Source organism: Lissotriton helveticus, chromosome 2_1 (genome assembly GCF_964261635.1).
Source record: "Lissotriton helveticus chromosome 2_1, aLisHel1.1, whole genome shotgun sequence".
Taxonomy (NCBI): Eukaryota; Metazoa; Chordata; class Amphibia; order Caudata; family Salamandridae; genus Lissotriton; species Lissotriton helveticus.
In genome coordinates, this window is record NC_136059.1 from 1272523487 (window position 1) to 1272535551 (window position 12065).

Below are 12065 nucleotides of genomic sequence, written 5' to 3' on the forward strand. Positions count from 1 at the left end.
CTGACTCCACCCAGCTCCAAATTTTGGCATTTGCAGACGTCGCAGTCCTTATTGCCAGAACAGGAATGGGCTGCGTCATCTAATTACCACCTATGACGCCTTCATGAACTCTCTTGACATGAGGGTTAATCAGTCAAAATCATTTGCAATTATTGCCGGGGGTGGTGTTTGAGGTAAAATATCCCACCTCCATACAGAAACAGGGAAAATAGAGGTGGTGGATTCCTTTCCCTATCTTGGGGTTCTTTTTGATAAGAACCAAACATGGTCACGATTAATTGAACGAAGGGCCATGGGCATGGAGAGGAGCTTGGGAGTGCTTAAGGCATTTATTTTTTTATTTTATGTTTTCCAGATTTATATAGCACAAAATTGATCCGAAGGTATTGCAGCGCTTTACATGAGCACCGGTTACGTTACACAAGGACACATTACATTTTTTTTTTGGTAGCCACAGGGAGATTAAGTGATTTGCCCAAAATCACAGGCTTTGGACGTGACCCCGATGCTCAAACCTTGGTTTCCCAGCTCCAAAGTCAGCAATCTAGCCATCAGACCACATCCTCTCCCCATGTCCAGAATGGGCATGAAACCTCTGGCTGCTGTCAAGCACATCTATCATGCAAAAATGAAATCCGCGGCCACATATTGAGCGGATGTTTGGGGACATCCTGAAACACTCCAAATCATTAAGGAAAAGTTTTGAAATCCTTGGTTTCTCTCACGCAGTCAATATCTAACTATGTACTGCACTTGGAGTTGAGTCTACCCTATATCACGGACTGGCTCCTCAGCTCCTGTGGTTCTCCATATGGTGAAGGAACACTCATTCCTTACCTCAGACTACAATAAAAGATTGCCTTAGACTAGACAACTACAAGAGAATTAGATGGATAAAGTACGTTGATCACGAACTGACTGAGCTGGGGTTGAAAGTTCTGTTCACGGACCCAATGGCTTGCAGGCGGATGTCCAAGCAAAGATTGGTGGACACTTTTATGCTGAAGGCCCAGTACACTTGCAGTGAGAACAACCACAGGAAGCAGTCTACCCTGGCCTACCAATCACTTTTTTCTGTTTGGGAAGGCAGATACCCTTATTTTGAGGAGGTCACAACACTGCACCATAAATTCATATTATTGCAGTTTCGTTTAAATTTGATCCCATTATTGTTAGGGTTTCCATCGAAAATATTTAACCACTCAGACCTGATTAATTGCCCCTGTGACAAGTCTTCTGCCCAGACGTTCACATACTGTTTTTCTGTGGTTATTAATTTAAGGAAAGGAAACAGTATATTGTACCAATTTTAAAGAGCCATCACTTTGTTCAATGTATGGGCGCACTATTTTTCTCAAAATCATTACCCGACCACTTAGTGTGTTTCTCGCTAGTTTCATTCCTTTGGGCTTACATAAAAAAAAGAAAGTCCTTGAGACTATAACTTTTATTGGAAATGTATTTAATTATATATTGTATTTTAATTCATATTTGATCTCGCAGCTTTTAAGATCCATATACTGAAACTTTGCATGTATTTTGTACCCTTTTTCATACTATTTTTATAAGAACCGAAATGAAATGAGTGTCGTATTCCACCTCTGAGAATTACTTATTTTAAATGTACTGTTGTGATATGTACTTTTATGATCTTACCTAATAAGGATCGAATAAAGTTGCAATGATGGTTGATGATGGCCTAGAGACTACGAGCAATTGAGTTATCCAGGCTTTCTAGAGCTGGGCTTGAATGATTTCCAGTTAGGGATGTCAGAAGGGTAAGAATAGATTTACAAAGGAGCATTAGTGATTCTAAGTTGTTGTCTTTTTATTTTATTTAGTAAGTAGCGTTTAAAGACAATGTATTCCTGCATGAGTGGGGTCAGGAAGGATAAGAGAAAAGTAATATGATTTTTGCACTCTCAATTGCTTTGGTGTAAGGTATTGTCTTAAGGTAAAGGTTTGATTGGTTCTGATGATGATGTGGCATTTGTGTAATGTTTGTACTGTTTTGTGTACAATCGTCAAAACATTATGATTTTTAGCAAAGTTCTTTCAGCCTGCAGACCAATCTCTTACTGGCATTTGGTGCTTGCATACACAATGGACCTGCTGATGTGTGCCTACTGCTTTTGTTGTTAAAGCACCCACATATTCAGTGAATCATATTGTACTGCAGAGAGTGACAATCAGGCCGTTGGCGTCATCTTCTGCACTATGCGGGAGTGTGAACTATAACCACTGCACTCCCTCAATGGCTGAATTAGTGTAGGACTTTGAGGTGATGCGGGTTGGCTTTGGTGGGCCTTTGCATACGGATTCTGGTGTATCATGGGAGAACAGCCATAACAACGCGGGGATTACCCCGCACTGCCATTACAACGCGGGGATTACAATGAAAGTCGTTACAACGACTTTCGCTGGAGGGCGCTGTTGGATAGGAAATAGTTTAATTTTCTATCCAACACCTTCCCTACTGTCAACGTGGGCTGGAGTTGAAATAGAAAATTGAACTATTCCACTATCCAGCGCCCTCCAGCGAAAGTCATTGTAACGACTTTGGTTGTAATCCCCGCGTTGTAATGGCATGCGGGGTAAAAGCCCACGTTGTATTGACATACAACCCTATCATGATATTAATGGCTTGATTATCACTGCAGTTTAGCTGGGAGTGTTCTAGCTGGGTGACAGTGTGTATGGAAGAGTTGCTAATGCTCAGTGTGACTTAAACACCTATAATGCCATTGCAGGGAATTGTTCAGTGCATAACTCTCAATATCTGAATATCAGCTACACATTATCTGTAAATAAATCATCGTTGTCTTAAAAGAACTATTTTCATAAATGATGCATTTTTCATTTCAATTTGGAATATCCAAATAAATATTTATTTCAATTATTAAGGGCATAAATCAAAGCCCCTCAGTCTAAACTGTGGTGGCTTTAATTTGTAACAGTATACTAATTTGAATTCAAATAAATATGAAAAATGAGAAAGAGAGTGAAGTCCGTATCCTACAATTAAGAATATTTCTTGCATGGAAATTAAACACGGAACAAAGAGAATGAAAGATTGCGTGTGAAGGATAATTGCTCAGTGCATAACTTCACAAATTCTTTCAATCGAAACTCTATACAATTGATATAAAACATTACGGTGTAAATAAATAGCAGCTCCTCATTACTGCGAGTTTACTGATATTAGTTTTAAGGAAGACATTATAACACATGCGTAAGACTTTGAAACTCTCTCGACAATCTGAAACAATTATATTGGAAGAAAGTCAAATAGCATAATCATATATGAAACTTTTACCGTATAAAATTTCTTCGGCCTCAGAAATAATGAATTCCATTCTCATCCACCCATCATGAAATCCATTGAACTACTTTCATTGAAGGGGACAGGTGCAATGGGTTGAATCCGTTGAATTTGCTATTGCAATTTAATTGCACAGATCATAGATACAACTGTACAACATGAAGTACTGAAAAGGACAAAACCACGCATTTAGGTGAGCATACTTCCAAGTCAAACCCAGAGATGCTGTTGTCGTTTACATTACAAAACTTTTATCATGGAAACCAATTATCACTTCGTTAAATTAATTTTTTCATAATAAAATAAGATAAACCTGCGAATCTCGTGTAACGCATGAAAGTTCAAACATTTTATACTTCATGAAGGTTCATATTTTCAAATAAATGGCAGATGGAAAGTCAGTGTACATTATGACTATGATACTCAAAGGAATGGAAATTATTAGCTTTAAAGTAAAGCAGAATACTATTTTCATCAGTAACATATTTAAAAAATATATTTATCAAGAGTCAAGTAGCTTTTGCACCACACATTGGGTTTCAAAAGCAACACATCCTTTGAGATGTGATTTTTCAAGACTCGCATGGCCCTGAGTGGCTTGATAAATCCAGAGTACCGCAGCGCAGCACATATCTCTGTGTTGCGTTATTCTTTCCCAGGGCGCGTTCTATAGGTAGTGTGTGGGTGTTTCCCCAATAACCCATGGATTCTGATGCATTCCATGAATTTACCATAAATGGTAGACCTGGGAATGTGCCAACACTTCTATGCCTCCCCAAGTGAGGTTAACAAGAAGAAATATGTTTATTTTTCCTCGTTTTTTCCTCTTTCTAATAGAGGAAAATGCCTCAGGGGACTGTTTGTGTGCAGCAATGTGCCCCTTCCTGCACAAAAACAATCTGCTTACAATGCAGGCACCCTTGCACTATGGTGCAAGAGTGCCCGTGTTGGCGATAGCAGTACATTGTGCACCAGCCCTGGAAAAAAGCAGGAGTGCCGTACATTCCTCCCCTTTCCCTATCATGCAGTGTAACAAGGTGACATGCTGCGCTGCATGATATAATCATAAATATACCCCAAAGATCTTCTTAAATGTAATTCGCTGAATTTGCTATTTAAAAGGCAGTGCAAATGGCTGCTGCAATGAACTTTCTCATATAAAAACTACCACACTTTAACAGTTGAGGTGACCACAGTGCAAAAAATGCCTTAGGTTGCATAGTATCAACACCACTGATAGTTTATTAACCCGTTTACCGCTACTGCGATTCTGCAGTGGTGCAGGGCGTTCCATTGAGTGGGCGGGGCCACGTCGGCCAACGGACATGCGCAGCACTCCCAAGGTAGTGCTCGTGACGGCCGTTGGCCGACGGGCGCACTTAACAGGTTGAAGAAGGGTATAAGGAAGAGAGACCAGTGCATCAGGCATTAAGATTTAGATCAACTAGTTCTTTTGCTTTGCATGAAATCCTTACACCAAGTTAATCCATATGCAAACAATGGGCAAGCGGAATACTGTATGATAGTCTCAGTTGCAAAATGTGTCATTTAGGTGAATTACCACATGCCGTCTCCCTTATTAAAGGCCCGAGCCGAAGTTAACGCTGGACCGGGCCTTTAATGGCTGGTAGAGCCCACTACATTGGGCTCCAGGCTATGATAGCTCACTGTTGACACATTAGTTGTAACTGTGCTATTTTTTAAAGTTGAAAATGCGGCTTAATTAACCTACATCTCCCACATAACATACTTGACTTGGGCTCATTTGCATCATGGCTCTGTATTTCCTCAATCATAGAATGTCTTATGTACTTTGTTTATGCGCTTGGCTCATATGAGAATGTTCTGTATTTAATATCACATAGCTATCACCCTTCGATGGTATCAAGGCTGTGTACACTGCCTTTGTGAGTTTCTTTTGCTCATCTAAGAGGAGCAAGGGCTCACAGACCATCCTTCCTCCATCAGGGATGCCTAAAAGCCGCAAATGTGTTTCACTTGTAACTTGCTACATATAACAAATTAACGTCCATAGTACTTAAATAAGGGCTCTTGGGTAGTGTTTGGGACAAGAGCAGTGATTATTGTATTTGAATATCTGCCCCATTGTGGTAGCCCTGATACTCAAAAGCATCTTGATTTCATTTACCAGTTGCACTGAGCACTTTCTCAGTTTTATTGGATGTTTATTCCAGTCTTCTAGGATGGGTTTGCAATTTGCCCAAGTTGTTTTTTTGCCTTTCGAGCATTTACTTGTGAATGGTGTCAACGTATTGTTTTTATTCATTTGCATCGTATTAATGTATTAGAATGTGAATTTCACTATTTGCATGGCTTATGTTTATAAGCTGACTCAAAAAAAAAATAGCAGTATTAGGAACATTTAATGGCAGCTATCAAAATTTGTTTTCTATTCGTTTTGATGGAAGAGAAGTTCAGAAGAAAGAATTGGGGAGAAAGAACAGCCGCAAAGGAGGAAAATAAACCAACTAAACATACACCGTACTTTTAAATAAGAAATACATTTTTGTCTAGAAAGAAGGGCAAAGAGAATTGGGAGGATGGTGAGGCATATATTCTATATTGATTTGGGAGTAAGAATGAGAGAAACATAAGGGGAATTCAAGTCTGATTCCTCTGTTCAAAATATTTAAAAAACTAACAAGAACATGCATTCAACAAAGGAACCTCCGCTCTAGATTGGCACCTCGCCTCAAAATCCCACAAGAAAGAAACATAGGTGGCACAACCTTCTCCGTTCAAGAAGCCAAACTACGGAACTCCTTACTGTCAAATGTAAGATCAACGGATAACTATCTTATCTTCAGAAGACTACTCAAGAGTTGGCTCTTCCCCACATGACCACCATACTCAAACATGAATGTACAGCATATCCCTGTGTACATAAGTATTGTATTGGTTTATATGTATGTATCTAGAAAATGTGTATTCCTTTTTATAAATGTGGATAAAAATTATGGAGCATATTATCAAGCATGGCTTTATAATTATCGCCGCTTTAGCGGCATAAAACTGCCGCTAAAGCACCGATAATCGTCTTGATAATATGCTGTAGAGAATTCCCATAGAAGCCCATGTTCACACCAGAACATGGGCTTCTATGGGAATTCACTTTTTGGGCCCTTCCTTCTTCTATCCCTCCACTATCCTTTTCACTCCAATTAACAGACTCACATGTGCACCGCTCAAATTATTTTCATATATTTCCCTATACTAATTCACCTCTAACCCTTGGGTTCCTGAGTAGTGTGCTGCTCGCTGAAAAGCGCTTCTATGCCTTGTCAGGGGTAGTAAACACTATATAAATACAATTATAATTATAAATAACAATAAAGGACCTTGGAGATTTGAGAAGCTATACAAATAAAAGATAAGAAGAGTAAAGGATATTCAGGAAAGATGATGTTGTTGCAGAAGGAGACACAAGATCACAAGCAGCAATAAGAACAAATAGGTGAATACCTAAACATAGAAAAATATGGAGGAATGGAAATGTTAAGATGGTAAGCGTGAACACTGAAAGAGCTTAGTGTTTGTCAGAGTTAAAAAGGAGCACATACGAGGAGGAAAGATGAAAGTAGAAGGGTAAATATAAAGCAGAGAAGACATGAAGGGGATAGAGTACAACCTGATTATAATTTTGGCTTCTGGTAATTACATTAGCGGCTCCTTGAGGGAGTGCTGCGGGCAGTGGAGCAGGGGAGGGGCAGGGTGTGGAGTAGTAAACTCCGGAATGCCGTCCGCCGAACGGAGTTGAGTAAAGAAATCCATAAATAAAACAAATTACAATGCGCACTGCATTGCCGATATAATTTGTTTTATTTATTTATTTCTTTACTCAACTCCGTTCGGCGGCATTCCAGAGTTTACTAACCCCCATCCTGCCCCTCCCCCACCCTGACCCACAACACTCCCTTCCACTAGCCACTACTGGTAAATTATTTTATAAGCAATTTTCTCTGTAAATATCTGTATTTTCTTTTTCCTATTATGGCTATGTATCCATATTTACTAGGTTTTCCGAAGAAAAAAAATGTTCACTCAAAAGAAGACCTATGACTTTTTTTGTGTTAGTTTCTGTTTTTTAATACATACAGACAGGCTAACACATCTGTGTTTTTGTGTACAAATCAGTTAAAACTGGATACTGGGAGCTTCAATGAAAATGATATGGATAGCGATTTGAAGCTGAAGGAGAAGTTGGTGTTTTTTAGTGTCTAACGTATTGGTAATATAATTCAATTTCTTGAAAGTAAATTAATTAAGAATGAATAGTATGATAGGGCAAGACCAAGCTATTTCCCATTACCATATTTCACAACAAGCAGTCAGTGTGCCTACTACCAGTATCAGCTAACTCTACTATGCCAACCTACCATCAGCTTTCACATCTGGGAATATTACTGTATCAGATTTAAGCATGTTGCGTTCGGACGGGGAGAGAATTCTCTATGTGACCTCTGCTTTTTAGAACTGTTGGTACTGCAACTGCTCCCCTGCACGGGGCTGGGACACAGGAAGAGAATACCCCACTGTCACCAAAATCAAGTTATCTATTCTAGTAAGGGGGCTTCTCCACGTTCAGTGAGCCCTAGAGTGTGGAAAAGGTTTTCCATGCCAGTCCTGTCACTCACAACTTTACTAAGTATAAGTCTGACTGGCAATTGTAGATGTAATCCAGTGGATGGCAGGAAGAATGGGTTGGAAATGCCTCTAGTGGGGAGGTGGTCATGATCCAGGTGGTTTTGTCCCCTTAAAGGATGAGTTATAATCAGGAACGTAGATTGTGAATGCTCTCTGAAAAATGCCTTTTGTTCTCAGGGCTTCTGAGAAAGGAGTTGTGGCATTACACTTAAGCTGCACATGCTAATGCTCTTTACTCCAATTTCAATCTCTTTTTTCTGTCTTTTCTTTGATTTCTTGGGCTATCTGGTCACCTTCAACATCACTTCCAAGGGTCCAGGGCTGATGGGGTACGGCTTGCAGGGTCAGAACTCACTGACGTTGGTCTTGTGTGGGTTCACAATGATAGGAGTCTTTTCTGTACCCGAGGCTCTGATCCAGAGGCCTGACATCTAACCCTTGGAGTCACTCTGGAAGTCTTGGATTCAAGCAGGACATCAGGTTTCATGTAGCAGAGCAATCCTCTGTGGGCACAGGGCAGGATTCAGGAAGCAGGGTAGTACTCTTGGTTCAGCAGGTCAACCCTCTGAAGTACACAGCAGACCACAGGCAGCAGGGCAGTCCACTGAGAGTCCTTTTGCAGGTCCAGAAGTGAGCTGAAGAGTGGGTCTGAGAGCTTTATTTTTTATACATTGTACCCACTTTGAAGTGGAAGAAATTTCTGGACTTTTATCCCCACAAAAGTGTCTAGATTTGTGGGTCTCCCTGCCCTGGTCCCAGTCTGTCTGGAGGCACAATAGGCTTATATGTAGTTATTTGTGTGTGAGCTAAGGCAGTGTCTTTGAAATGCAAATAGGGTGGTGCATAGCTCTGCCTCCCCCCACCATCCTGTCTTGGATGGCTCAACCTGACAACACCCAATCTCTTTATTATGTGGTTGTGTTGGAGGATTACACAAAGGCCAACTGCCAACTACACTTAGTCATGTGACCCAGGAAACAGTCCTCAGACACCAAACGGTTGAAACAAGACAATGCCAACTTTCTAACCATCATTCCAATTACGATGTGCCTTTCCGCCATGGTAACTGTAGCAGGAATCCCTCCTACTCTGAGTTAGTGGAATCAAAGGAAATGAGGTAAAAATGTATATTTTTCCCTTATACCGGCTCCAATTTCAATATTGTACCGCATCAACCAGGTCCCTCATTTCATGCACTGACTCCACCACAATGCCGAACGACTCCGATGTCTCCGTGATCTACGTAAGCTACTTGGACAAATGTATTGTGTACTGACAATTGTTGTAGCCTTGTGTACTTTTGCATTGCTATTACAGGCAGCATTTTGCTTAGCTGCACTGCAGTAGTGTTCATTTTCTTATTCATCAAGGTAAAAGGAACACATCTGTATTGACATTTAACAAAAAATATTGTTGTTGTGGCGCTTGTGGGTGTTGTGCTTGTCGTGCCTGTGGGTGTGCATTCAATAGTGTGTGTGTGTTGTTTTGTGGCATGCAATATGTACAGAAAAGGGGCATAATTCATTACATACATATACATTATGATACATGCACAACATATAGGTGCAGTAAAATAAAGATGAGTAGTGCTTACATGTCTTTATACCACCATGGCCCCACTATGTCAGGACACTGCAGCCAAGACACTGCCAGCACAACAGGAACATCTAAATCTGTTCGGCAAATACCCGCCTGCATGACCGCGATGGAGTACTGTTAGCCAGTAGAGAAGACCCCTGCTGCGACGGTCTCCTGTCTATTGTCGCAACATCTAAATACGGCATGTGGACCGCCACCAGCGTGACGGAGTACTTGGACCACCACAGCGGCGGCACATCAGTAGTTCCATCAAAATCTGAATCAGGCCCTTAGAAAGACAGGCCCAAAGATCTGTGGCTCATCCGATAACTCGCATACAGTATGTTACAACAGTTTATCTCCGTCTGATGTGAGCATAAAATGATGATTTGGATTGTGGCCTAGAGTAATTACCAGTGGCTGAGATTAATCCACGCATTCCATGCATCACTTTTTGTTCTGTTCTTTAAAGCTTGACTAAAAGAAAAAAAGCACAGAGAAACTTTAGAAAGAAAGAACAAAATGATGAGAAGGTACTGATGTTACAAAATCATAATATTGGCAAATATTTTCCAGTAAGGTTATAGGAAAATGGGGATTACATAGGGTCCCGAAGAATAATGACAACATTGAATTTTATAAAAACGGTAAAAGTGCTGCGACTGGTGCACCAACTAGGGTGAAACCGGTTTATGGCTGCTTGTGTTCCAGTCCAGGGAGGACCTACCTTGCCAGTGCGTGCCGGACTGTTTCTGAGGTAGCATGGTGAGCAAACAAGCAATGAACTGGGATGTGGCCTGAGAAATTACCAGTGGCTGAGATTAATTCAAGCATACTACCTATCACTTGTTTATTTATTTAAGTTACCTTTAGAAGCAACAATAGCATTGACTGTGCTAGCACAGAGTGTGTACGAAATGTAGACAAATATATTTTCATCTTGTGAAAAATGTTTTACTGACATTAGCATTTTGCATACACTATTTCCTGCAAACATTAAAATCTCTTGAATGCCACTTTCAATATAACGTCTGCACAGAGTGCACTGTCGTGCTGCTAACAAAAAAACTATACAAAATGCAAAATCTTCAAGACCTGAATATATAATTGCTTCAGAGGGAGTCACTTTAACTAGCAAGACACAACAAATTTAATTTTACTTCTTATTTCCAGTATACTCAATTTTAAAGCAGCCTATTCATGATTTTTTTTATGTACCCCTCCTTCCGCTATATTACACTACATGTGGGAGCAAAAATAGAAAGCTATAAAAGCTTGCTTCCATTTCCCATAATTTGAAAAGATTCCAAGCACAACATGAAATCTGTTGACTTCAGTGAATAGAGTACGTCTGCTTTGTCGAAGAATATGAGGAAGAAGCAGTTGCCATGGTTGTACAAGTGGGAATTCATAGCCACAATAGAGGTATGTTTTTTGTCTCCGTTGCTTTCCATCACTTGGTGTGATGCCTGTTTATAACCATTACAAAAAACTGCTCTATATGATGAAACGGGAGAGAAGCAATCTCATCAAACCCTGCTGCGCCAAAGACCACTAATCACGTACAGTGTTAAGAGATAAAAGCAGCCAAGGAGATCTGTGTCCTTCCGCTGCATGAAACCTGTCCTCATAATTTTCTGCAAGAAAGATATTTATCTGTATCTGGCTCAATTCTATGAAGCTTCACACCTGGTTGAGTTCTTGTAAACAAATAGACTAATTTGGATGTTATTTGCTGCCACTGCAGCGTTAACACCATGGTATAAGTCAGGAGTTGATGTTTACACATGTGATTCCAATGTCATTGTTTCAGCCTCTTCCAAGCCTGTACATTTCGGTAGTTCTTTGCAGGTGAGATGTCTGGATGGTGGTGTTGGGGTGGGGGGGGGGGGTTGCGGGGCAAAGGAGGTTACCTCAGGGTGTTATACGAGAGAATTGAGTATGTACTTCATGATCATCCGGCACTTCCAGTTACCCGTTTAGAAAGAGGGCCTTAGAGGGCAATCCATTTGTAAGATTTTGGGCAGAAGAGTTTCTGAGAGTGTGAGCATGCAGACATAGGGGCATATTAGCAAGAACCTCGTTAAAATTATCGCCGTTTTAGCGGCAGGAAACTGCAGCTAAAATGGCGATAATGGGCTTACTAATATGCGTTATAGAATTCCAATAGAAGCCCATGTGAGATGTCCTGCACATGTAACCTGGGCTTCTATTGGAATTCTATAACGCATATTAGCAAGCCCAATATCACAGTTTTAGTGGCAGTTTCCTGCCGTTAAAACGGCGATAATTTTAACGACGTTCTTGCTAATATGCCCCTAAGTTTGTATGCCTTGACAAAAAGGTCCTCTAACGCTTCACGGATTGTGGTGGATACACAGAGCCTATCAGCAGTGGTTTCTTCATTAGGGCGGGGTAATGTCTCTAAACGTGGGAAATAAAATTTCAATGGAATGATTTATTTGACATTTAATTTTTCACTATGGAGTGCTGCAGCCTG